This window comes from Leuresthes tenuis, unplaced genomic scaffold (genome assembly GCF_036924035.1).
Source record: "Leuresthes tenuis unplaced genomic scaffold, fLeuTen1.0.hap1 SCAF_7, whole genome shotgun sequence".
In the NCBI taxonomy this organism is placed as follows: Eukaryota; Metazoa; Chordata; class Actinopteri; order Atheriniformes; family Atherinopsidae; genus Leuresthes; species Leuresthes tenuis.
Window position 1 is genome coordinate 25,132,039 of NW_027325361.1, and position 24,690 is coordinate 25,156,728.

Here is a 24,690-nt window from a genome sequence, read left to right on the forward strand (position 1 = left end):
TGTGCCTAAACTGTCATTCTGATGACACTTTACCCATTTAAATCCGCCATTTTCTTATCAGATTACAAATCTAATTTAAGTCTCTGAATGCTCAAACTCAGCACATAACAGTGTGGCAGCTGCACACACACATTCACAGAATCCTGGAGGATAGAAATCACAGAGGGAAAATAAAGAGCTATACAGAGATTTTGCCTGGTTCCAGTCATTTCTTTTCAAAAGGCACACTAACTAAGTAAGTCAAAATCTCAAAGCACAGCTATTTTGAAATCTGAAATGAAGGCATCACTATTATATTTCTGTAAAGATAAATAAGTCTAACTCGTGAAATATCTCTCAAAATAATTGGTTCTGAAATGTGGTATCCAACCATTAAACTGTTTTACATCATTTTTCTGTTCAAGATGTTGATATAACATGTAGTTAGCCAACTCTAATGCCTCTGTGCCTCAAATACATTTTTCACTGGATGCCAAAGTTCGCAAAACAGCCTGGGGTCCCTATTCAAATTTCCTGAAAACAGGAGTTGAGGAAGAACATGCTTGATTTTCATGTTTGGGGGGTTACGCACACATACAACTGGACTTACTGTGGTTGTCCCCAATGCCATGATTTTATGAAGAGCCAACCTGATATAGAGGTAAGGACCAACGCCACGCCTCTGCGGTGACCAATTTTCTCCAGACAGATTAGCAAACTATGACCACAGACAACAGGGATTAAAAGAGAATCAGCTGCAAATGATGACCGTAGTTGAATAAACTCAATTTCTCCAGGGCGTCCATCCTCCGCTTGCACTGGCATCTATTGCTGCATCATTAGAAGTATGTGGAAGTTGTCTTGTTTGCTCAATTCTTATGTTATAGCAAGGCTATAGCTGAGAAGTCACAAAAATAATTTGTAACTACATTTGTGACTTAACGTCCAACTGTTTGGTCTGTTACAACAGTCTCTCTTTTGCCCAAATACGGTAGTGTGCTCATCTGTTAATCAGCATCTTCGACCGAAACACCCCCAACCTTTCATTTTGTTCAACACATTTTTCCCTTTTAACTCATATTCGTTACTTGCTTTACACAGACTTTAACTGCATAATTTCTGTAATTAAACAGTCAATTTTGACACAATCTCTGGGTTGCTGTGACTTGGTGGCTAGTGGTTGTTCTCCAACTGTGAAAATTGGGAGTTCGATCCGCACTTGTCAAAGTGTCTTTGGGCAAGACACTGGTGTCCATGTTACCTCTGTATGACCATAAGTGTGTGACTGTACTGAAAAAAATGTGCTCTATGCTAATATAGAGAGCATTTATATAATATGAAGTGTTGCATGAATTTTTGTTTGGACAGGTAAATTAGAAACAACCAAGACAAGATTAAAAAAAGTTATATTTAAGTGTGGTCCATTAACCATTACATAGATTAAATAATAAAGTCCTGTTCAAAGTTAGTGTTGCTTACAAACTTATAATCTGATAATATTTTGGTACAAAATTTGAATGACAGACTTCCACCTGTACAATAAATGTATTATTACTAAAGTAAATAATCTAAAGTACTTCTTTCATCACTAAATTTAGATGGTTTCCTTTCTGTAAGAAATAGATACATATTTTTTTAATTCACATTCCAATTATTTTGCAATGCTTTTCCCCTGTTTTTGCTGTTTCATTTGTTCAAAGACTATCAGGAGGGTACAGCTAGTGCCTCATTAAGTTTGAAAGAAATAACAAGAGACAATGTACCTGTTTGGATATTTTAAAAAAGGAAAAAAAAAACAACTGACAGATAGTAGTATAAGTTTGCTTGACTGCTTTTGTCATTTCTACCTTCAGGAGTCACAAGCATCATAAATAGTCCATACATCCTCTCACACTGGGTGTGCGCCGTTTGTCACTCTTTGGAATTGATAAAAAAAGATTGCTCCCTGGAGAATGTGTTGTTACTGTCATAAAGGGAAGGCCATGTCCACATTATTATTTTTCTCATTGCGGGCAGCAGTGTGTAGCTTTTCAGAACACTTTAATCTGCTCTCCAGTCAGACACGTGGGACTTGGCCTTGCCCCCTCATCACCCCCAGCAGAGTCGCGGTGGTAAATATCAGATGGGGCCTCTGTCGCCACAGATGCGATACAATCAGCATTCAAAACAATCTCCAGCACAATAAGAGTTTTTCAACTGGTGGCTACAACCTAAAGTGGGTTGAAGTACCATTCTGACACAGAGAGATGACCAAGGATAATAAGGAAAAAATTTAAAAGAATAAAAAAATCTCCCTTACTGTCATATTCCCAATGGAATCTAGATTGTGTGAAGTTCAATCGTGTAGTTGTGTTTGGGATTTATTTTTCATTCAGATTTTTTAAACACCCAATGATAGCAACATATTTTGTTTCCTTATTCTTTCTTTCCTTTTGACCTTTTTTTAAAAAAAAAAAAAAATCCTGTTAAAAAGGCTTGAAATATATGTTAAAGTAATTTTGTTTGATTATTAGCCTAGATGTTGCTCTTGTTGTGTTGTATAGAATTTCTGTTTCTAGCAGTTTGCTAAACTGACGAGAAATTATAATTAGCAAACCTTTTTTAAGATCTAAAAATGTGTTGTCTGTGTTGTGTCATAAAGTCACAAATATTACCAGCATCCTTCAACTCAAATGTTAGGTGTACTCAGAGAAGCATCTGCCTAACATCGCTGCATACTAAAACTCAAACATCCAACAGAAGACTTCAAAGTTATGGCTGACAAACTATCTGGGGCCTTAAATGTTTTTGGACTTTCATGGATATCACACTATTCCCAACCTTCTTTTTTTATGATAATTTGTGATTACTGTTAGCACACTGCATGTTGTATTTCCTTGGTATCAAGGTTTCTATGGTAACATCTATCTCTATTTCACGAAGACACATTTTTACCACCCATTAGTGATCAGATTTAATTATCAAGTCATTTACTTTAACTGTTAAATGACAGCATACAGTATCTCCTACAGAGCTGAACCCACTAAGTGATCATTTTATTAGTTTGTTGAAAAATGATCAATTGAGCATAAAACGTATCCAATGTTGTTGTTTATGGCTAATCTCTGTTTCATATAGTTGTAAATTTAGTAAATATATATTCCTTTTTATTATCTTTTCAAAGTAAAAGACTACTATATTAAGCAAAATTTCAGAAGTGATTAAAAAAAGTAACAAATTGCAACCTGTGCTGTATTTGTCTATTTAGGAGGATTAATTAAAAAAAATACGTGTGTGGGAAAAAGTTCAAACTAAATCTCTATCGAAAAAGGAACAGCAAAGTCAGAAAGGTTTTCTGAGGTAATAAAATCCACCAAAAGCCAGAAAAACAGTGGAAGGCTGCTGAATAATTGTTTTCCTTTCATGCTGACTGACACTTATTGTTATTCCTATTTGAGCACCGTTTTGTCATTAATCAGTCAGGTCATGTGATGAAAGCTGTCACTGTTGAAATAGCTTTAATATGGACTACCCCTCTGGGACTAAGTTGGTCATTAACTCTAATGCCATTTTCTGCTACAGAAACCTTCTGCCCCTCCCTTTTCTGCCCCTTCATTGATTCCAAAATCAAGAGGCAAACGACTCCCAAGACATTTAAGCACACTCAGTTCCTCTTCTTGGAAGCTAAAGAGGTTGCATCAAGTCTTTTGTCCAAACTCTGACCTGCTTTTCCTCTGCATATAATCTCTGTCAGCCTGAGGACACAGGACTCACTTCACCTAGACTGACTTAAACAATTTGTGTCTTGTAAAGAGCGTGCTGGTACATCGTTTCCGGGGGTAAGACGGGAGGGGTGAAGGGGTTCGGGAGAGAAAGCCAAAAAGCCTGTGATGAAGACAAGGGGAAGACAGGTCAGATGGCAAGCTGCATCTTTAACATAGCTGCTATTGATTTTAGATTCTACCCATGGGAGAGACAAAATGTCAGATGCACAGTGTGAACAGTTAGCCACTGCATGTGTGTATGTGGGGTGTTGGCAATAAGTAACACACAGAATGCATCAGGTAAACACAGTACACTTTACATGTTGTTTCATAGAATAAAAGCTCTCGGGGAAATACGACAGCTTCTTAGCACACTGATCTTCAGATAATGTTTCCTTTTGGCAGGACTGAGGCCATATGTAAGATGTTGTTATGTTATGTTTATGCATTTTGGAGACGCTTTTATTCAAAGCAACTTACACTCATATCCCAGGTCGGCAGGTAGAATAGGGGATCTTGCCTAAGGACCCCAACTGGAGGTAATACTTTTCATGTGGGGGGTCACCCACATGAAAGGCGGCAATCTTACCACTACACTATCCAGTCACTCATATTGGAAAATTTAAATCAGAATTTTTGTGTGCTAAGATATTGACAAATTCTTTATATACTTAAAAGAAATTCATAAAAGAGCCAAAAAAGTGTTCCCAGCGGAGTGGGAATATTCATCACTTACAATATGTTCAGACTGCAGGCCTTAATACTCAATTCCAATTTTTGTTAGCCTGTTCACACTACTCCTCTTAATGTGGCTGTGATGGCCAGCCACACATGATAATACCCGCACCTCACCACCAGTGTATTTCCACTTTAGATTGCTTGACAGTCATTTGGTTTACAAATCCCGTAACGGTTTAGGCCCAAAATACATCTGTGATATGTTCAGAGAATATAAACCCAGCAGAGCTCTTAGATCCAAGGACTCAGGTCAGCTGGTCCAGTCCAGAGTCCAGACTAAACACGGAGAAGCAGCATTTAGCTGTTATGCTGCAAACAAGTGGAACAAACTGCCAGTGGAGATTAAATTGTCACCAAATGTAGACATATTTAAATCCAGGTTATAAACATTTATTTTCTCATGTGTATATGCATGAAATCTGCACAATTTCTTTTAACTTCTTGAGACTGTTGCTTGTTTTTATTCATTTGAATCAATTTTGATTATTTTAATTCTTTCTATTTATATTCTTTTACATATTTTCTTTTACATGCTTTTTTTAATTTTATGTAAAGCACTTTGAATTGTTTTGTACATGAAATGTGCTACAAATAAATTTGACTTTGACTACAGTAACTACTCCAGACATTTAGACACACTACTCAACACGTTATTTCTTTACGAAATTAGTTTATTTTTCTCACTTTGTAATGTGACGTACCAACAATGTCAACAATGCAAGGTCAAATTCTCTTTATTTTGTATTAATACTCTTTTCTTTCTTTTTGAGTTACCTGGAGTTTAGCTTCTCTTTCTTGGTGCAGCAAAAGACGTGGCCAAGCCCTGAGGACTATAATATACTGCCCAGCCTCATTGGACTAAACCATGTGCTCCACTGTCATAGGGTGTATGTGGTTCATTTTGTGTTTTTCTGTTGGTTTAGAACGTAGCAGCCATTTTGTTTCCCCCTTTGTGTTATACATGGTTTAGCTAAACCAGTATTTCAGTTCCCCTTCTGTCTCTGTGCAGGAAGGTCAGTTTGCTTGTTCATTCATTTGTTTGAGTTTTCTTTTGTTCTGAGTCTAGTTCTACTTGGTTACCCTCTTTTATAGGCCTGTTTAGTTGGAATTTTGCAACTTTTTCATATTTTTTGGGTAAATAAAAAATTAACATTTTTTAACAAAAGCACCTGCATCCTTGTTACCTTACTGCTTGGTCCCTGACAATGGCCAATATCAGATTTCAGTGTGAACGGTTCACCATACTGAACTGACCCTCAAGCGCAAAAAACAACAAAGATGTCATGATGTGAATGAGCGAAAAACAAAGACATCACTAAGTCAGGGAGTTAGACTCAGAAATAGAGACGCTGGCGTCTGTTTACATTTTCTATTTCTATTTGTATATTTTCCTCACTGGTCTTCCACTGGCTAACGTCTATGCTCTCGTCCATCATGTTAAAAAAAAGAGGTTAAAAGAAAACACAGACATGTGGGGCCTGCACAGAATTGTGATTCTGATTTGACAAAATCTGTATATTCTCCTCTCCTATTTATGACCACATACTGAAGTGGCCCATATCACAACTGAAAAACAAATCGTATTTCATGTGACTTGTGAACAAATCTGTAGTAACATTAGGGCAGCATTTGAAATGCAGTAGCCTTAGTGACCTATGGACTTATAAGCTTTTACACATTGATGTGAGATTGTGCTGATGTTTATATTATCAATTTAAGGGAAAGAATTATAAAGTGGAAAAAAGGTAAACTTGCTTATGCATCAAATTTAAACTTGGGGCATTATACCTTGGTACTTTCCACTAACTGCTGCAAGTTGTTGGAAATGGTAACAAAGTTATGCTACTTTCTCCTTTGCCCCTTACAAACAAGAGTTCAAATTGAGCACTCTGACATTGAAACTTTCATCCATCATAAAAGTGGTCATGTGCTGATAGTTTCCAGTCATTTCATTCTTAATCTCTGGTACCTCTAGATTGTCTTCGTGCACTTCTTAACTCCAAATAGTATGTTATTAGATTAGAGCCAGGGAGCAATTTATCCTGGGGGTAGCATCCTCCTGAAAACAAAAGGATTTGGCTAAAGGGTCTTCTGATTATTGCAACCAAAGACACATTTTCTTGGAGACATCTCTGAGACAAAAACAAAGTGCCTTGCTCTCAGGAGTTGTTGTGGATCACACATTTCCTGCTTCTTGAAAAAACTTTTGCTTGTAAAGGGACTTACATGAATACGCTCTAGCTGGGGTGCACTGCCTGGAGAATTTGATCATTCAAATAAAATCTAGGAACTATGACTTAATAGTGGTCAGGTTGCTTCAGTATAAAAATACTAAAACATGCATATACCTCCTTTTTTAGCTTTGGATTTTGATCTTTAAGGTGCCCATACATTGTTTTAACACTGTATAAAGGCCAGAAAACATGGGAAAACAAGTCATGGACCCTTCAAAGATTTTTGAACAGGTTCATTTTTTTGCATTTTTTTACATCAGTAAATGCAAACATAACAATGGAGGATGACATCTGACAAACTGATTTGCTTTGTTTACCAGCATAAAGCACTTTCACAAACAATGTAAAGAATATGAATGCAATGTCCAACTTAAAATATCTTGGTCCATGTAAGAATACTCAAATATTCCTATTACGAATACACTGTGCTGGACACCTGAAATAAGAACACACTTGAACACCAATATGACACCACTGTGAAGGTTTAATTACACACTTTAGCAAAAAGGTCAAACAGCTAAAGTCCAACAGCAGTCTGTGACATCTGACAAAAAACAGTGAGCAGTTCCTTTGTTCTCTTTTTGTGTGTTGACAGTACATTACAGTTCTCCTCTGATGCCTCCTAACTAAGAAAAATAGTTCTTATATGTTTATTACACTGTAAGGCTCACAGATTCTCTTTATGGTTACCCAAGGCCATTGGGTTCTGGCTTACATACCGGTCTTGTAGCAGACATTGTAGCGACAAAGACTTTAACATATCATTATAAGGACGTAAGTAGCACAGACAATATTTTTCCATTACAGTATGAAGCCGATAGATGAATAAAATGCATCACACTCAGTTACAGTTTTTGTCGAATGACAGAGTTTATGAAACACATTCAAAAATATGGACTTGTTATGTAAAAGCTTTAAGTCATTTTAAGGAATTTTATAAACAGCTGATGCTGTTTTTCTTAGGGATGCAGTAAGGGATACTTAGTAAAAAAAAGACCAATGAAACTGTTAATGGCAATGAGCCACCAGTTCAAAGATTTCTTGAAAAGATATCACTGGGTAAATAGCAAACCCTGGAAGTCGACAACAGTCAAAGGAAACATGACCCATTTCATCAACCTGTCTCAATATCTGACTGTTTTGATATGTAGTACTAAGGCTATGTTCACACTGCAGGTCTTAATGCACAATTCTGATTTACTGCTCAAATCCGTTTTTTTGTGTGGCTGTTCACATTACCTCTTTAAATGTGGCCTGTCTACGGATTGCTGTGGGAACAGCTCATGTTCCTGAAGTGACCGCATGTGCAGTTGATCATTGATGACATCACGCCCATAGACACGCCACAATGATGTTTACTGAAGCGACCATGGCAACCGGTACTACAGGACTGTATGGCTTAATGTTAAAAATCAGGTCTCTCAAGGCTCCCGATACACACACATTTCAACAAGTTCTCGCTCACACGCCACACATGGTATTTCTCATGCTGAAAAAAAGTAGATTATAAATTTCTCTGGTGCGCTGCTATCGCTATGGAAACGGCAGGAAACAAGCACATCTCCCATGAGTCTGAGCAGGCAAACACTAACAACAACACTAATAATAACTTAAGTAATAAAAGACCTGAATTGCCTTCATTTAAAACTTGAGAGCCCTGCTAAAAATACTGTGTGAGATCACAAAGGATGAACAAGAGGAAGAAAATTCAGATGTTAATGATGGCTCTATGCGGAGCAATAACCGCAACATCCGCACAGAGAAGTATTTGGATGTGGCCAGGAATGGTGGGATCAGGTTGTGGCTGATTACACGGAGCAGGAATTCTTCCAGAACTTTAGAATGTCGAGGAATGCCTTTCACCACATTTGTCAGCGCTCCCCGAGACTTTCAAGAGGACACACGCCGTTCAGGAGATCCTTCTCCTTAAGAAAGCGAGCGGGAGTGGGGCTATATTGGGTAGCAACGTGGGCGGGTTACCGCACCTTGGCCAACCTGTTTGGCATCGCCAAGTCCTCCGTTTGTGCTATTGTGCATGACTTTTGCAAAGCTGTGCACCAGGTCCTCATGCCTGACTATATTAAACTACCCCAAAGAGACGATCTCCAGGAGGTGCTGCCAGGCTTCAGGCAGAGGTGGGGTTTCCCCCAGTGTGCTGGGCCGATCGTCAGAATGAGGTCAACGTCGCATTAAATGAGACCTGGCTGTTCAGACTGCGGTCACATTAAAAAAAATCAGAGAGTATCCTATTCAGTAACAACATTTAAAAGTGGCCTGATTCCGATTCGAAAATGTCAGATTCAATGCGACTTGTGCTGTTCACACTGTCAAAAGCAAATCGGATATGAGTCACATATGAGCAAAAAAAAAAATCGGATTTAGGTCGCTTGCAACTGCAGTGTGACCATAGCCTATATGTACTTATGTAGAGAATGTGGAAACATTTGTATTTAAGGGTGTGCTTAATTGGATAGCTTTGTGTTTGCATGGTCTGATGTTGTGCCAATGCGTACTTTATCAAGGTTCAGGAAATCTTAGAAAAAATTCCTGAAAGAGTTTGTGCACCTTTCAGAATGAGTTGTCCCTAAAGTGAAAGTATCAGCGGTTGTTCTTCAAACTTTGAACTCAGATATTTTCAGTAATTTATTTGATTTTAATTGAACTGCCCTTTGGACAAATTAGGCTTGACTGAAACACTATAAAAGCAGTTAAATGAAACGATGTATTGAGCCAAATATGAAAAAGCGTGTTGAAATGCTTACCTTTCATTAACTACCAATTCACTATTGTATACTGAAGAGGTCAGAGATAAATGCCTGTACAAGTGCTGACAATATATTGAGTGTAGTAAATAAAGCAAGAAATACCTCTCAGAAAAAGATGGAAAAAAACCCCTAATGTCTGTTGAAGTAAGCAATAAGGCATTGAAAATGATGCATTTAAGAGAAAATATATTACCATTTGAGATGGACTCAGCTGTTGTCTGTTAATTAGATGTCCTTGAGAGATAGAAGTTGCCTTCAAAAGCAACAATAGATCTTTTCAACATGTTTCTATGGCTTTCCTATTTAGGCCTTTCCTTCGAGACTGTTCAAGGCAACCAAAAGCCCATCTTCGGACCATTCCTTTTTTTTTGTCTCCATCATTTCACATCATTTGGAGTCACTGTTATCCTTATCTAGATATTTCAATTACATGGCTTCTTTGCCACGATGTAATTTATTGAATCACTGGCTTGCACAGTATTATTGGTCCACTGTGTATCAGTGATGGTTTTGCTAACAACAAAAACCTCCACTCATGATTTTACAGTATTTGGTCCACCCATGGGAGGAGTGGACTACACTGTGAATTCTCTCTATAGTTTAGGTCCAATATGAATGTAATTTCTGTTTGTATTATGTAGGTTTCTTTACCACTGACAGCAGTTCTTTAACCTCCAAACTGCAATAAACAGAATGAAAAGTGCTTATGCAAGTTCATTACCTGTATTTTTCAGTGATAGCTGTACATTGTGCAAAAACAAGAACAACTATTAGTTCAAGAATGACTTTGTATGTGTTTAGTGGCAGAAACTGCCACTGCCTCTCTGCAGAGGAAAATGATACATGCAAGTAATCCAGTATTACTGTGACTCATTGTATGTCCATATCAGCCTCTTTGTTTTCTTTTTAACACTCTTTCAGAGCTGGATGTTGACCCACTAGCTCCTACAGCTGCAGTCTCACTTCATTGACATAATCAATTTTAGGTAGCACATTTAAAGTTGTTGTTGTTCGGTATACTTGATTTATTACACAATATATAAGACAATATATATATCAATTTAATTAATAACAATAAATTACATTTTATGAGGCAAACTTATGTTTTTGCATATTTTGAATGAATGTTATTGCTCATGTAACGAAGTAAAAAGTACATAACATTATACATACAAGTACATACATTCTTCTGAGAACATGTAGTAGAGAAGAAACCAAAGCTGCTACAGGTACTTTATAAATACACTTCAACACAAATGTTAAAAACATATTTTCAATGTAACAAAATAGATTTTGTAAGTTGTGCACCATTTAGTGCAAAAGAAGGCCTACACTGATGAAAGTATGCACCAGATTAGGACTGTGATGATTACCTGTGTTAGTTTAGCACTGTTACATACAGCATGCAGTCACTTCTTTGTGTTCAGAAACTTTTGATACCACAGCTGGCAAATTTTTAGGGAGAGTGTGTAGTCTAACTTTGTACTAGTAGAGTGAGAGAAGAGACTTGACACAGCAGTCTGGTGTGGATAAGAGGTTTCCCTTCCCTGAATCAGTAGTGCACAGAGCAGGTTAACAGTCCTGGGCCCAGGGAGATGAAAAAGCATAAATTAAAGTGTTCCCTCAAGGAGAAGAGGGGGGTGCTGGGTAACCAAGGCATTATCAGTGCCGGGTGAGAAGCACATAGAGCTCAGTTTCATCCTCATGTTCTTTGTTAACGCAAAGGGGGTCACCTCCACATGAAAAGAAATATAATAACACAGAGACCCCCACACAATAGCAGACCGCTGACAAATTCTCACCTAATTCTGCCCTTATATGCGTCGTTCGCAACTTAGGCTCTTTCGAGGAGGGGCATCAAGGCCATGGTGATACAATGTAAAAAAGCCCTGTGTGGAATACAATATGTATTCTGATGGAAAATATTGCAGGAAAAAATAAAAACAAGCATGCACATGCTCACTTGAGAAATGTTTTAATTATATACAAAAGAATGCAGTTAATAAAGGAGGGAATTAAGGCAAACGCTCTGAGCTATTGCGGGAATTTGGCCAAAAGGAAATGAGTTGCCTTCCAGCCTCCCCTTCTCTTTCTGCGTCTCTCTTTCTCACCGCACCATTAGAAAGCCTGCAACTTCAAGCAGTTTTTTAATCAGCTAAAAAACATATGTGGCTTTGCAGCTAAGACAGCTTGCCCAGGCGCTGATAAATGCCTATCACTAATTTGCATACGGTAGAAGCTACCCTTTAATCAGAACCTCTAATCCCTGACGGTATTAATGATTTTTTTTTCTCCTCATATAGTATCATGTTTGCTAATTCCAAAGTGATCAGCTTCTTGTATGCGTCTCTTTTTTTGTGCTGGCATAATGGCCGAGTTGAGAACTTCTGTTATCCTACTTTGGCACATAATTAGGACTACAAAGGGGGACAAATCGGGCTGAATGGGACTCACAAAGAAGAGCTCCTTTTTTCAACCCCTTATTTTTCTGCTGAGCTCTCGTTAACAGTTGTGTCACTTCACATGCAGCCACAAAAATGGGGGGAATTTGTTGCCAAATCTTGAGTACATGACAGTGCTTAAGAGTTCTGCCTAGGCACAGAGAAAAATATCAAAATTTACCATGTAATTAAAATGTCTATCACCCTTCGGCTGGTTTAGAGGTTGCATTTTCTCCTTCAAGTGGCTCTCTAGGCTATAAAGCATTCCTCTTAATTTCGTTGCTTAGCACCTTCCAGGGTAAATGTGTTTGACCTTATTTTCTGTTTTTGTAAATCTGCTCCCAATTTACAAAATAAAAATAAAAATAAAGTTTGTGATATGAAACAAAACTGAAAAAAATGATTAGTTTTATTTACAGAAACAGCAAATAGCTTAGAAGTGCTGTTGCTTTTTTGGGTCATGGCACTATACATGTAAGAAGTAGATTCAAAATTGAAAGGGAAAAAGAAATAAAATGTCAACTAGGTACACACGACAGCTGATTTATACAATTCATTTGGGCCATTACTTTTCATTAAAGATTAAATGAAATGGGTACTTACTTACTAAGAGGCCTTTGGGGAGCTGAATTGCAGAGAAGAAAGAAGATTAAACTTTACATTCAGCCCCAAATTTAATTCAGAAGTAATCAATCGCATAATGGGCCAGCAACTGTAGCCGGGGTGATTGAAATGAAATTACCATATTTTTAATCTTAATTTTCCACACTGTTTATCTGACACTGTCAATATAAAATACAAACAGATAATGAAATAGCATTATATTGACACTACAATCATCTCTCGAGCAGCCCTCTGTGATTAAACCGCTGGAATGTTTGATTACATTTTGTTGGCTGACATTACAAATGACACGGATGCTTCGCCGAGACTTGCTGCCGGCTGGAAAATGAGCCTATCCATCAAGAACTCCTGGCAGCTTCTCCCTTCCAGTCGATGGCTACTGCCAACGGTCTGGGCACCCTTCTGTCAAGCTGTTTAGCACCCGAAGAGAGGGAGGGGAGCGGCGGCGGCGGTGGTCGGGCTGTAAGGGGGTGGAAGGAGGTTGAAAGAGATGGGGGCGTGGGGGTAGGGGTGGGGGGTGGTAGAGACGAGTGATTCACAGCTCCCTTGCTCTGCTAATGATACAAAAGCAAAGGAGCCACAGAGTGGAGGAGAGAAAAATGTCCCAGGCAACATATCGCCCATGCAGGTGTCTCTTGGCGTACCATAAAGGGACCATAAAGCCCTGACAATGCAAGGCCCACAGTGTGCAAATCAACAGCTCAGCTGCTGCCCTGGATTAGGTCTGTACTGCAGTCATCAAGCCCTGTCCACTGCTACACTTAACACCATGAATAGCCTAATTACTTTTTAAGGGGGCTCATCAATTATTGGTTTGCACTTTGAAAATTTGGAGAGAACTTGAGTGGCAGCTGAGACAATATGATTTTCTTTTTATTATTTATATGAATTTCCATACAATTGGCTAATCAGGTTTTTACTCTTAAGGAGTTTATTTTACAACTTATGTTTGAAATTGACCTGCTACTCTATCAGTAAGCAATTACAGAGATTTTGGCAACAAGAATACATTTTCCTTCATGTCAGCTTCAGGTCTCTTGATCAAATAAGATGAGCTTAGGTTCACTCTGCAGATGGAAGTCTTCAAACAGAACTTACTATTGCTTAAAAAAAGTGTAAATCAATACACTTAGCAGATCTTTTCTTTTTTTATCTGAAGAACCTTGTGAATGAGGAACACACTCACACACTTTTTTTTAGCAAAGAAAATACATACTAACTTAAAGTGTCTGCTTAACATAACTGACAGACCGAGTCCAGAATAGACATGATGGGAATTGAGGGCTGTTGCTGCAGTCTACTTTATTACTACTTTATTACATTACTTAACCACAGCCCTTTTTAACACACGTTTTGAGACCAGTCATGAATTCTACACTTATCACATATCTTGTGAAAAGTTGTGATACTGTTATACAGACAACTGTGCCGCCCTCAGTCATGCGCATGCTCCCTAAAATGACATTTAGTCATAAAAAACATGCCTCCTCTTCTTAATGATTTGGATTTTTTGGTCTTCTAAGTGAAATTCTTATTCTGATTATTATTCGATTTGGGTGTGTGTGTTTGTCACTTATCTGGACAACTTTTTAACCAACCTATTGTTGGCAGGTTTATTTGCTGTATACCCATGGAAGTGCAAAGTCTATGTAAGAGTAAGGAAAAAAGGAACCACATACAACGACAAAAGGCCTGTGTTCAAGGTGTTTTGGGAACATCTGGAAATACAGAAAGTAACTCTTCTTGCAATAGTTTGTATATTCAAGTGAAGGTATTTAATTTTTCTCTTTATTAATTTTTCTCTGTTATTTTTCAACGGGAACATATGAATGAACCCTTAACATAATTTACAAACCCCATTTGCAGAAAAGTTGGCAAATATTTTAAAAATGCAACAAAACCTAAATCTTGATTTTGATTAAACTTTACAATCCTTTTTTGGATTGTTGAACAGGTGAAATCTTCTATTCAGCACAAATAGACACAGATTCCAGCAATTAATATCCTCAGTTCCTAAATGATTGAACAGTGGCTTTAAACAGAGTTCCAAAAATTTTCAAAACTTCCAAACTTTACTGCAGAAGGAGTTTATTAACATTCCTGATCAAATTTCCTGCCACTGATAGATTTTACGCATTACAAAAAAACAGCAATAATTTACAATAACTAATATGGAATGCTTTGAATCTTACAATTTGCAAATGTTTGAAGATTGTAAACAATCTACTGAAAAGGATGAGGAGAGTATTTCGTCTGGGGTGATTGAAAGAGACAAGAATGCTTCTGATGCTCATTTAAGAACAAATACTTTCCTGCAGAAAGAGAGACTGCTTTTTAGTGTTACACTGAGGCTAATCTCAAACATAAACACAGACAGATCAGCAAATTGTATGCAGCGTGCAGCCTTCACACATCTGCTGTGTCTAACTGTGAGAACAGCAGTAATCTAACCAACCACCTGTTGAGGTGACACAGCATTCTCTCTGGAGCTGAAGTGCCAGCAGCAGGTAGTGTTCTTAACCCTGCTGGGGCTTCTGTAAGTATTGTGGAAGCCTTTGAAATGTCTACTGTGGGATTTATTCACACTCAGATGTTCAGCATTGACACCGAAGGTAAATTTTTTTTCAATATCATCCAGGCGTCATTACACAAATTCTAGGACAGTGGTAAAATCAAGGCAAAACAGTTGATCTGCAGCTATCAAGACTGAAGGATGGAGGACTTCCTTGACAGATGGGTATGTTACCATAACTGCACTCTTCTTTTTAATAGATCGAACCTTGAGCATTGAATGAGACTCCTATCTGGCTAAATATGGGGCTCTCAATGTTGCTACAGCGACCGGTGCTACAACTACAACAGCCATTAATCTTACTGTTGCTGAGAGTCTCAGGCTGCTTTGAGGTAAGAACATTAAAAAGATATATAGGGAATTATCAAATTTAGATAACACATTTATAAGTACAGAGGACGTTATTTATAGTATTTAAAAGCTGTTCAATATTCAAATTTGAATACAGTATGTAGTCTCTAAGTAAAATAATCTAGTAAGAAGTCTTCTTTTGAATTTTAGATCTCCAAATATATATAGTTTTTTTTCATTGTCAAGAATGACACCAAATGACTCTGTATAAATAAAGTATTTTCCTTGTGAATGATTTTATCTTTGAAAAAACCCTTTCAATAAATTAAATATGCATTGTCTTAGGTGAAATGTTTCCACATGTTGTCTGGGCTTTCTAGATATTATATCAACTTTCCTCTGTACCATACAGACAAACCCATCAAATCAGTCTTGACAAAGAGGACTAATTACATCCTTCGCAACAATGCAGTTTCGATGAAAATCCTAAAGAATAAACCACAGCGGTACTGCATTGGAAGCAAAGGATTGTAGTATTTGTGCAATCAGTGGTATCAGCGGCCCTGAAGGTCACATTGATAAGAACAAGGATTTCTGCCACAGAATTGCATTGTGCTTCGACCTTCGGACCCCCCTGAAGTCGATCAAACCGGCATAACAGCTGCTGCACTGCAGGACAGCGAAGTTCAGAGAGATGTGGAATAAGGGAGGATCAGTGCTGAGCCTGGAACCTGGTGAGGCGGAGCCTGACAACATACTGGAATGATTCAGGTTGGACAGACACAAAATTGGACATGGTTTTGTCGCTGTCCATGTAACTTTGTACTATTTTTCTATGATGTGATGTGTCATCACCTCACTGATCTCCTTTATTTTTCATAGAAGTTCCCTCGTGTACGATCATACAGTGGTAAAAGTTACCATCTGTAACTTACCATCTGTAAGTGGTAAAATGTGCCATCTTAGTTTAGCATGATATCCAATAAAGAAAAAGGATTTATGAAAAGATTATAAAGTATTAAAAAATATAATTAAAGTACAAGGGCATCTCTTCAAATACACTGTTGTAACAGATGCATAAACACAAGTGCTTCAATAAATGTATAATTAATGCTGGAAAAATTTTTTAAAAGTAGGAACATTTGTTCACATTCCAAAATGTATTGTGACAACAAAGACCCAGAAATGATGAGATGTTAATGTTTTTAATTGTATATTGTTTTGTTGAAGAAAGCGTTCAAGTGATGTGATGGAAACCTGAATGCATTTCATATCATTCAAGCCAAACCATGTGTTTTTTATAGTTCATTATTTATTTTTATGACTAACCCTGAACAACCATGACAGACAGCAAAGTAAAAAAAGGAAAACTCGAACTTGGTTTTAGCCTATGCTGTGGCGCCACCGTCCACCCTCTTCTGCCTCTTTAAAAGTGTATTTGAACATGCGATGCCTGTTCAATATCACATTTGTGATGCGTGTGAAAATGTAGTATTGCTACTTTATTTGAGTTTGCGTGACAGTTTTATGAAATGCAAAACCTGGGTTTGTTACATTCTGGAAAGGTAGATGTAGGCAGGTCCAGTCAGTATAGGAATTATACAATTTCTACACCTTTATTATGAAACTGCTATGTTTTGCACTGTGGACCAAAGTAGCTACTTCATATTTTGATGTGAGATGCTTTAAAGTGCAAACATGGTTGATGTATCCTCATGATGTAGTTTGTACATCACATAATTTATACCTAGAGAAAATAACACATTGCTGACTTCTGCACTGGATAAACTTTGAGCAGGGCTTCACAGTGTTAGCCTTTGTTTGTTAAAAACCCAAACATCAAGCCTCCAATTAAAACTGAGTTGAAATGGCTTTGATACTCCACACATAACCAAAATGGCATATTCTTCTGTTTATAGATGTTTTACAACATTCTTTAAGGATTTGTTCAAGAGTATCTTTTTCATATTATTCTGTATATTCCTACTTTTGACATACAACTACACTGTAACAATTTCTTAGCACTTCTGAGTGGCTTATGAATACTACAGGCTGTCCAAAAGTGCATTTTTATGTACATTAGTCTTACATTGAAGTAGATCAGAACTTTAGTGATGTGAAACGCACATACATAAAGATAACCCAATGTAGGATAAACCACTGGTTGATTGATCAGGACAGTTGGAGCTAATGCAAACCACAATGAAGTTCATGCAAGAAAGTAGGGGAAAAAAATACAGTGTCTAAAAGTTACCGTCTACATTTTGTTTGGCCACCTTTAACTTTGATTACAGCACATATTCGCTGTGTCATCATTTCATTAAACTTTTGCAATGTCACAACGTTAATTTCTGTCCAGAGTTGCAGTCATTTTTCACCAAGATGTTGTATAGATGAGTGTATGCAAAAAATCATCTCCAGCACATCCCAAAGATTCTCATTGGTGTTAAGGTATGGACTCTACGATGTCTGTGAAATGATGTCTCATGCTCCCTTCATCAGTCTTTCACATTTTGAGCCTAATGAATCCAGCTGTTTAGTTCCAATATCTTGAGTTCTCCTCACACTGAGAGTGGACATTTACTTTCACTATATTGCTGTGAGCTCCACTGGTGATTTGATTTCACCAAATAGTTAAGTGATCTCCACACTCAATCCACCAAGATTTTCTCCCAATCATGTCTCTTGGTTTGTCACTATCCATCCAGGTTTAATGATGTATTGGATGGTTTTTAACTCAATTTTAGCAGTTTAAGAAATATCCTTAGCTGTTTTCTTTGCATCCCGCCTTTCGCCCGATGACTGCTGGGATATGGCTCCAGCTCCCCCCTGCGACCCGACTGACGGTATAGAAAATGGATGGATGGATGTTTTCTTTGCTTCATAAGGAATAATAATTTGACTCTTCTGAAAGACAATGAAATATTTCTCATAATCACAGGATGTGTCTTCCAACATTAAGGTTACGTAAGGAATGAGAAGCTGCTCAGTGCATCAGATCAACAAACACAAAAGAACTGCCCTTATCAATACTTTTTTGAGTAGAGTTTCCCTCCACTGATATTGTTCAGTTCAAGATACAAGTAAAGTGGAAGTAAAATCAGATGTGATTTTATAAACTGGGTTCTTGCTCCTGTTTTTCCCATGATTCACATTGCTCACACTGCTTTCTAATTCTTGTGATTTTCTACACTGATAAGAAATTATTATTTTTCATTTTTCCTTCCCATTTCAAAAACATTTTCTCCTAACATCTCCCACTCTCATGGTATTTTATGAAAGATTAAGCAAAATATTTGCATGAGATGAGCACAAGTGGAAGGCAATTCAGTAAATGTATTTCATATGGTATAGAAGCATTAATTTAATCAGTAAAGTTCATATAGTATATTAGCGAAGTTCAAATAATTCAAATAATGATCGAAGGTGGGCAGCATAGGCATCACTGGTGCACTTCAGACTCAAAATGATTAAAGAGAGATAATTCTCGCATCAAGACCTTCACGTCAGTTCTGAATGAGTGGTTCAAAGCAATTCTTTATTCAGTGCTAGTTGTTCAGGATTTCAGTTTGGGGATCAAGCTCACTGTAGAAAAATAATTCTCACTCAACATAAACGTCTGAAGCCTGTAATGGTAGGCTTCAGTTATGTGTAACTGACAAATCCAAATGTACCATAAAGTGAAAGGTGAAATAGTCCACTTGGAGGAAAATGAATGCAATACTGACATACTTTTTTAATAGTGAAATTATGGGCACAAAGAAACACTCAGCTCTGGACAAAACAACAAAACTGTGGGACTGCAACATGAATAATAGATGCTAACTCAGTTCTCAGAGGGTCAGGTTAGGGAAACTGATTTGACTTGACTGATGTTCAGACACTCAGTCTATGAAATTTATTCAAAGGAAAACAGACCTACTGTTTCTCAGCAGAGTAAGACACAGGTCTGAGTGGGTATATTTAACAGTTCACTGATCTTTAACGGTTAAACCTTGTTTGAATATCTTGGGTTTAATGGCTAAAGTGTAACTGGCCTGTCAGCCAAGAGTCTAGGGGTATCGAAGTCCTGGGGACACCTGGCTTTTAGAACAAAAATCACATCTTAGCTCTAACATTCAGTGGCAGTGTAGAAAATACTATGCTCTTTAAAAGAAGTGTTGGGAGGCTGGGAATATGGACTAATATGCACGTTCATATTTATGTGCATACTAATAAGGCAAAAGTGCAGTAGGACAAAAAAACTGAACACTGTTTTTGAATGAACATTAATAAGGTTTGAGGTTGTAGTTTAATCATTAGAAGGACATGAGTTTTGCCTACTCTCTTGAAACCAAAATCATTTATGGATGGGAATGGTTGAATTGAAACAAAGAATTCACTGGAATTCCTCTCGCACTATTTGTATCGTCAGCCATCTTTTACCTGACCGTCACACATCTTTGCTGCCTCTCTGAGTGGCTGCATGACACTGTGAAAGTGACACAATCCTTCTGCTTTTGCCACTGAGACAGTTATTATTAATCGGCTGCTAAAGCTTATTTATGAGTGAAATTTCGTACAGTGACAGGGCATTATCCACAACTGTTGGACAGGTTTTTGGGTCACCTGCATCTGAAAAGGGAGGCTACATCTTTTATTCATACAGTGTGTGTAACAACGCGTGCAGTACATAACATGGCACTTGATAAGGCCTGAGAGTAGCACTGTGGGTGTGCTCAAAATGTCTTAACAAAATAAAGTGCATTTTTTTCAGTCTTCACGTAAAAATTATCTTTCGTGTGATCATCACTCTCTGAAACCTTGTTGGGCCTTTGCATCTTGGTGATAGTACCTTACTTTGAACTGTTCTAAACTCTACAACACCTTAGAATTATACAGTTTCCTTATCATTTAAGACTTGTTGACTTTCTGAAACCCCCTCCTCTTCATCCTCTTAAAGCTGTGCGATATTTTGTCCCATGTTGCTACATCTCCTCAAACTGCTCTGTTCTCTCAAGGCTATTTAGCTTGTTCTGATGTGTCGTTTGACCACAAATTTCCAACCTTTATTTAGCACTCCGTTACTTGAGCATCATCTTTAACAGCCTCATTTAACAACCGTATTTAAGAACTGTTCGAACATATAATAGTAAGTATGTTACATGTGTCAAGCACGGCCTACTACACCATTAAATAGCCTCTGCACATGCTTACCTGAAAGTTAAAAAAGCAGAATGCTTGATACTTCATAAGGTCAGAGATCATCAGCTGTGAACAAAATCTAACTGAAGTTTGATGCCAAACTGGGAAAGAGAACTGTTTTTCAGCTTTAACAGCTCTAAAAATGTTAAAACCTCAAAAGGAAAACTTTATTCATGGGCAATGTCAATGCAAAACTTCAAGCCACTCCAGTGCCAAAGCGTTTGTTGACAGAGAATTTCTATTTCACTTTTTATTTCTTAAGTGCTAACTATTTAAAATAAATATATATTTTTCAAAATTTCCTTGTAACATCCCCTGGATTCTGCCTTTCCTTTCCTTTTATACATCTTCACTTGAACCCAAGGACCAAAAAAATATTTGATCAGAAGCTTGTGAATCCCCATTGTCTTAAATGTCACTCAGCCATTGAAAGTGTACTGTTGAGATGGACCAAACAAATTTAAACAAAGAAACAACAACAACAGATGATCAAACTATTCATTGTGATAATCCCTCAATTGACAATGCCAGAGTAACGTGTTTTTTTAAAGAAATACTTTAACAGCCACTGGATGAATAGTCACAGAAAACACATTCATTCATAGTCAACAGGAGATGAATCTCACAGAATCTAGCAATCACTTGATCTTTTTAGAATTTGTGGTCTCAGGAGAATAAATTCTGTCATACTTGTTTACTGGCGTACTTTTCCTGGAGAGCGACAAGTTGCTCAATGTCTTCCATCTGTCATTGTAATACATATCCTTACTTCTGCTTAGCTGGCACATTTTTGTATACATAGTCTCCAGATAAAGCATCATCATGACTTTGATGATCCAATTCTTTTGAATTTTAGCATTGTTCTAAAACATGTTAGCATACTGATACTAGCATTTAGCTCAAAGCACTGTTAAGCGCATTGCTAGGCCTCACAGACCTAGCATGGCTGTTGCCTCTCTCTGTCAAAGCTCAACGTGGACAAAAAGTTGAACAAGCATTCTGTCAGAATTTCAGTGATGGAAAAAAGGAAATATTTGACTGTCCTTATGACATGCTAGCTGAGGGACATCAGTCACTTTGGAATCTCACCACCTGTTGGAGGACAATGAGCTTTTCACATAAAGTGAGACAGACATCCCTCACTCCCCATTCATTTTGTCAAGGCGTAACCTTTTTCCCCCTTCAAAATACAGCAACTCTTTCCAGTTGAGCTGTTGTTGCTGCCATTGCCATTGCCTTTCAATAAGGCCCGGGGTTATCAAAGAGTGAAGGAGAAATTGCCTTGGCTCTGCCGTAGCCCTGATTGCACTATCAGAGCCGTCAGGGAGGTTCTTTATAAAGGGAGGGCACGAGGGAGAGCGAGGTGGCGGCTGGATTTGCCCCCTTGATAAATCAGTGCATGCTGGCAGCCACTGTTTAGTGCAGCCAGGCAGCAACAGAGTGCCGCAGTTCAGGGTCGGTACTTGGCAAGTCCTCCTCTCAAACAGGGCTGTCTGCACCCGGCTGCAGACCGCGCTTCTCCCTAGACTGATTCTCCACTGCTGCCCTTGTCAAGGTTTGTTTGTTTATCCCTGATCCCCCTCTACTCTCACCACACAGTATTGTTTCAAACCATGCCAAAATGTTCACCCGCCTTTTTCTAACTTATTCTGCATTTTTCCAAACTTCATTTATTAAATTAGAAAACTGTGGTTATTTGAATTTGAAACATGCTTCCATTTTGTATGCATTATTTTTGGGTTCAAGCAGCTGTTTACATAACTGGAAACAGTAACCTCACAAAAAAGAAAAATTGAAATGTAAAAAGTTTGGTTCCTCTTTTCAAATGTTTGCTCTGTGGAGTCTTATTACTACTCGTCATATGAAAGTGTGGGTTTTCAAAACATTTTGTTGGCTTAATCTTATCATTAATGGATAATAATTAGAAACATGTGTACAGAAGACTTTCAGTTAGCATATTAATGATAAAAAAGAACTGCATATTTACACAGTAATATAACCTTAGAAACAAAAAAAAAGAGCTGCCATCTGGGAAAGAAATTACACCACCGTTAACATTTCTCATAAATTTGTCCTCTTCATCTCCAATTGGATGCTCAAGTTTATAACCCCCAATAAAAATCTTGATTTGTTGTGCTCTCAAGTGTTTGCTTGATAAGGCTGCAGCACAATCATCACTTCCCGTAAACTGACAAACCTACACCTCCTGCCCATTTGTCTTCCATAGCCATATCCATACTCTTCTTCCAAAGAAGACACAGTTCTGATCGTTCAAACTCATGAAATTTAATGAAATTAAAGAATCAGTCTTGCACACGGGGATGAGAGGGAGAGAAATTATTGCAATCATCTGGCCTTCTCCACTTTAGGTGTAAAGGCTAAACAAAGATGCTATTTGATGCAGCTTTGAGATTACTATTAGTTGTCAATTACATATACTTAAAAAGGCATGGATGAGGCCACACATTGCCCCTATTTGATTCAAGTTCTAATTCATTTCATATTTATACCGTCAGTTGCTTTGCCCTTTTAATTTCTACTGCCCCAAGGAATCAGTTTGGACTTGCACAGGACCTCAAATCTTCTGATTAGATGGACAAAGAGGTACTTGCATTAAGAGCATTTTGATGTACATGAAGCACTGGGACTGTAATGATACCTGGGGACCAACATATCTCCAGTGTTGAGAACATTAAAGGGCATGTTCTTTGCCATTTGCCAAGTTAAAGCATGTAAAAATATGCATTGAATAATCTAAGCTTAACGAAATGTCTCATTTAGAAATGCATTCTGAAACATTTAAGAGTTGCTCAAACCAAAGATTTAATCTGAATATTCCACATTTTGTGTATATGATTAATGTGAATATAAACTATGGTACTGCAAATGGAAAGATTTACCATTTTTCTTAATAGTTCCAACATTAACACAATTTTCTTTAACTTGACCATTTCTTGTTTCATTCTCTCTTTTTTGGTTATTTTTATATGTCCATGTTTAGCACTCTGAACAATAGAAACTCTCATCACATCACCCTTACAGCACCTCAGAAAGCAAAATCTAGTATGCACTCCCTTGTCACACACTTCAGCCCATTAGATCAAGTTGAGGATGTACAAGTAATAGTAACGCAACTGTAAAAAAACAGCAGAGGTTGTAGTTGTGGTAAAATGGTTGTCATATAATGTAGCTGTATTGTAATTGTTATAGAACCTACACAACCTATGCAATAGTAGTAGAAGTCGCAGGCTACACTCACTTTTAGTAGTAGTAGTCAACCCGTTCTCCCTCTCATGCAAACTCGTCTCATACTTGGCCAGGAACCTGCTGCGTTGGTTTTAAACAGAGCTGATCTCCAAAGCGTCACTTTTGGACATTCAGCGTTTCCTAAGTTGATATATTACAGTCACAGGGTACATTGCTATGGAAATGTGGAAAATATGCAAAGCTTTCAGCAATAAACCAACCAACTTACTCAACCTTAACTGAATTTTATTCAGTGCGTAACAAAGTACTACTGTACAGCGGGGCTCTGTACTACTGTACAGTGTGGGAAGTGGAAAAAAAAAAAAACTCTGGGAAGGAGGTGGGACACAAAGACCATTGCTTGGGAGCCAGATGTCTACCCTCTCTATTCCAGCCTCCTTACACAGCCTTGTTGATGAGCCAATCATAAGAAAAATATTTCCTTGTTGCCTTTTGCTGATGATGTAGCAGCTTCATCATTTCCTGCTGCGGAAGGATAACTATTTGCAGCAGTTCCCTGTCCTTCAAGAAAGTGACAGTAAAAGGGTTCCCTGTGTGTTGAAAACTGATGTAAAGGGACCAAGCCCAAGTCTGTGGTGAGTTGGGAATGAGGAATGTGTTTCAGTAGTCAGAGTTACAGTTAAAGTATTTGGTCAAGCTGTAACAGTAGGGGAAGTAGTTAAATAATAGTGGTGGCTGCATAAGTAATTCAAATAATGTAGTTTTCCCATTAGCAGTTTGAAAGTTCTATTTTACTTGAGCTAATCTAACACACATCTCATTTCTGTTAGTTAAACGTTTGCTTTTAAAGGAAAGTGTCAAAAGTACATTTGTTCATCCAGGTCCCTTAGTGGGTTGTTTACAATTTACAAC

The 24,690-nt window shown here is 37.7% G+C and overlaps 1 protein-coding gene and 1 long non-coding RNA gene across 2 annotated transcripts in view; both read left to right on the forward strand.

The window, feature by feature from the left end:
- dtymk (deoxythymidylate kinase (thymidylate kinase)) overlaps nucleotides 1-24,690 on the forward strand; it is a 284,610-nt gene that overhangs the window by 125,095 nt on the left and 134,825 nt on the right. The gene's annotated exons all lie outside the window — the stretch shown is intronic.
- LOC140311375 (uncharacterized) lies at nucleotides 15,024-16,243 on the forward strand. The gene is made up of 3 exons (XR_011916899.1): nucleotides 15,024-15,136; nucleotides 15,297-15,428; nucleotides 15,991-16,243. It is a non-coding gene; the product is annotated as an uncharacterized lncRNA (long non-coding RNA).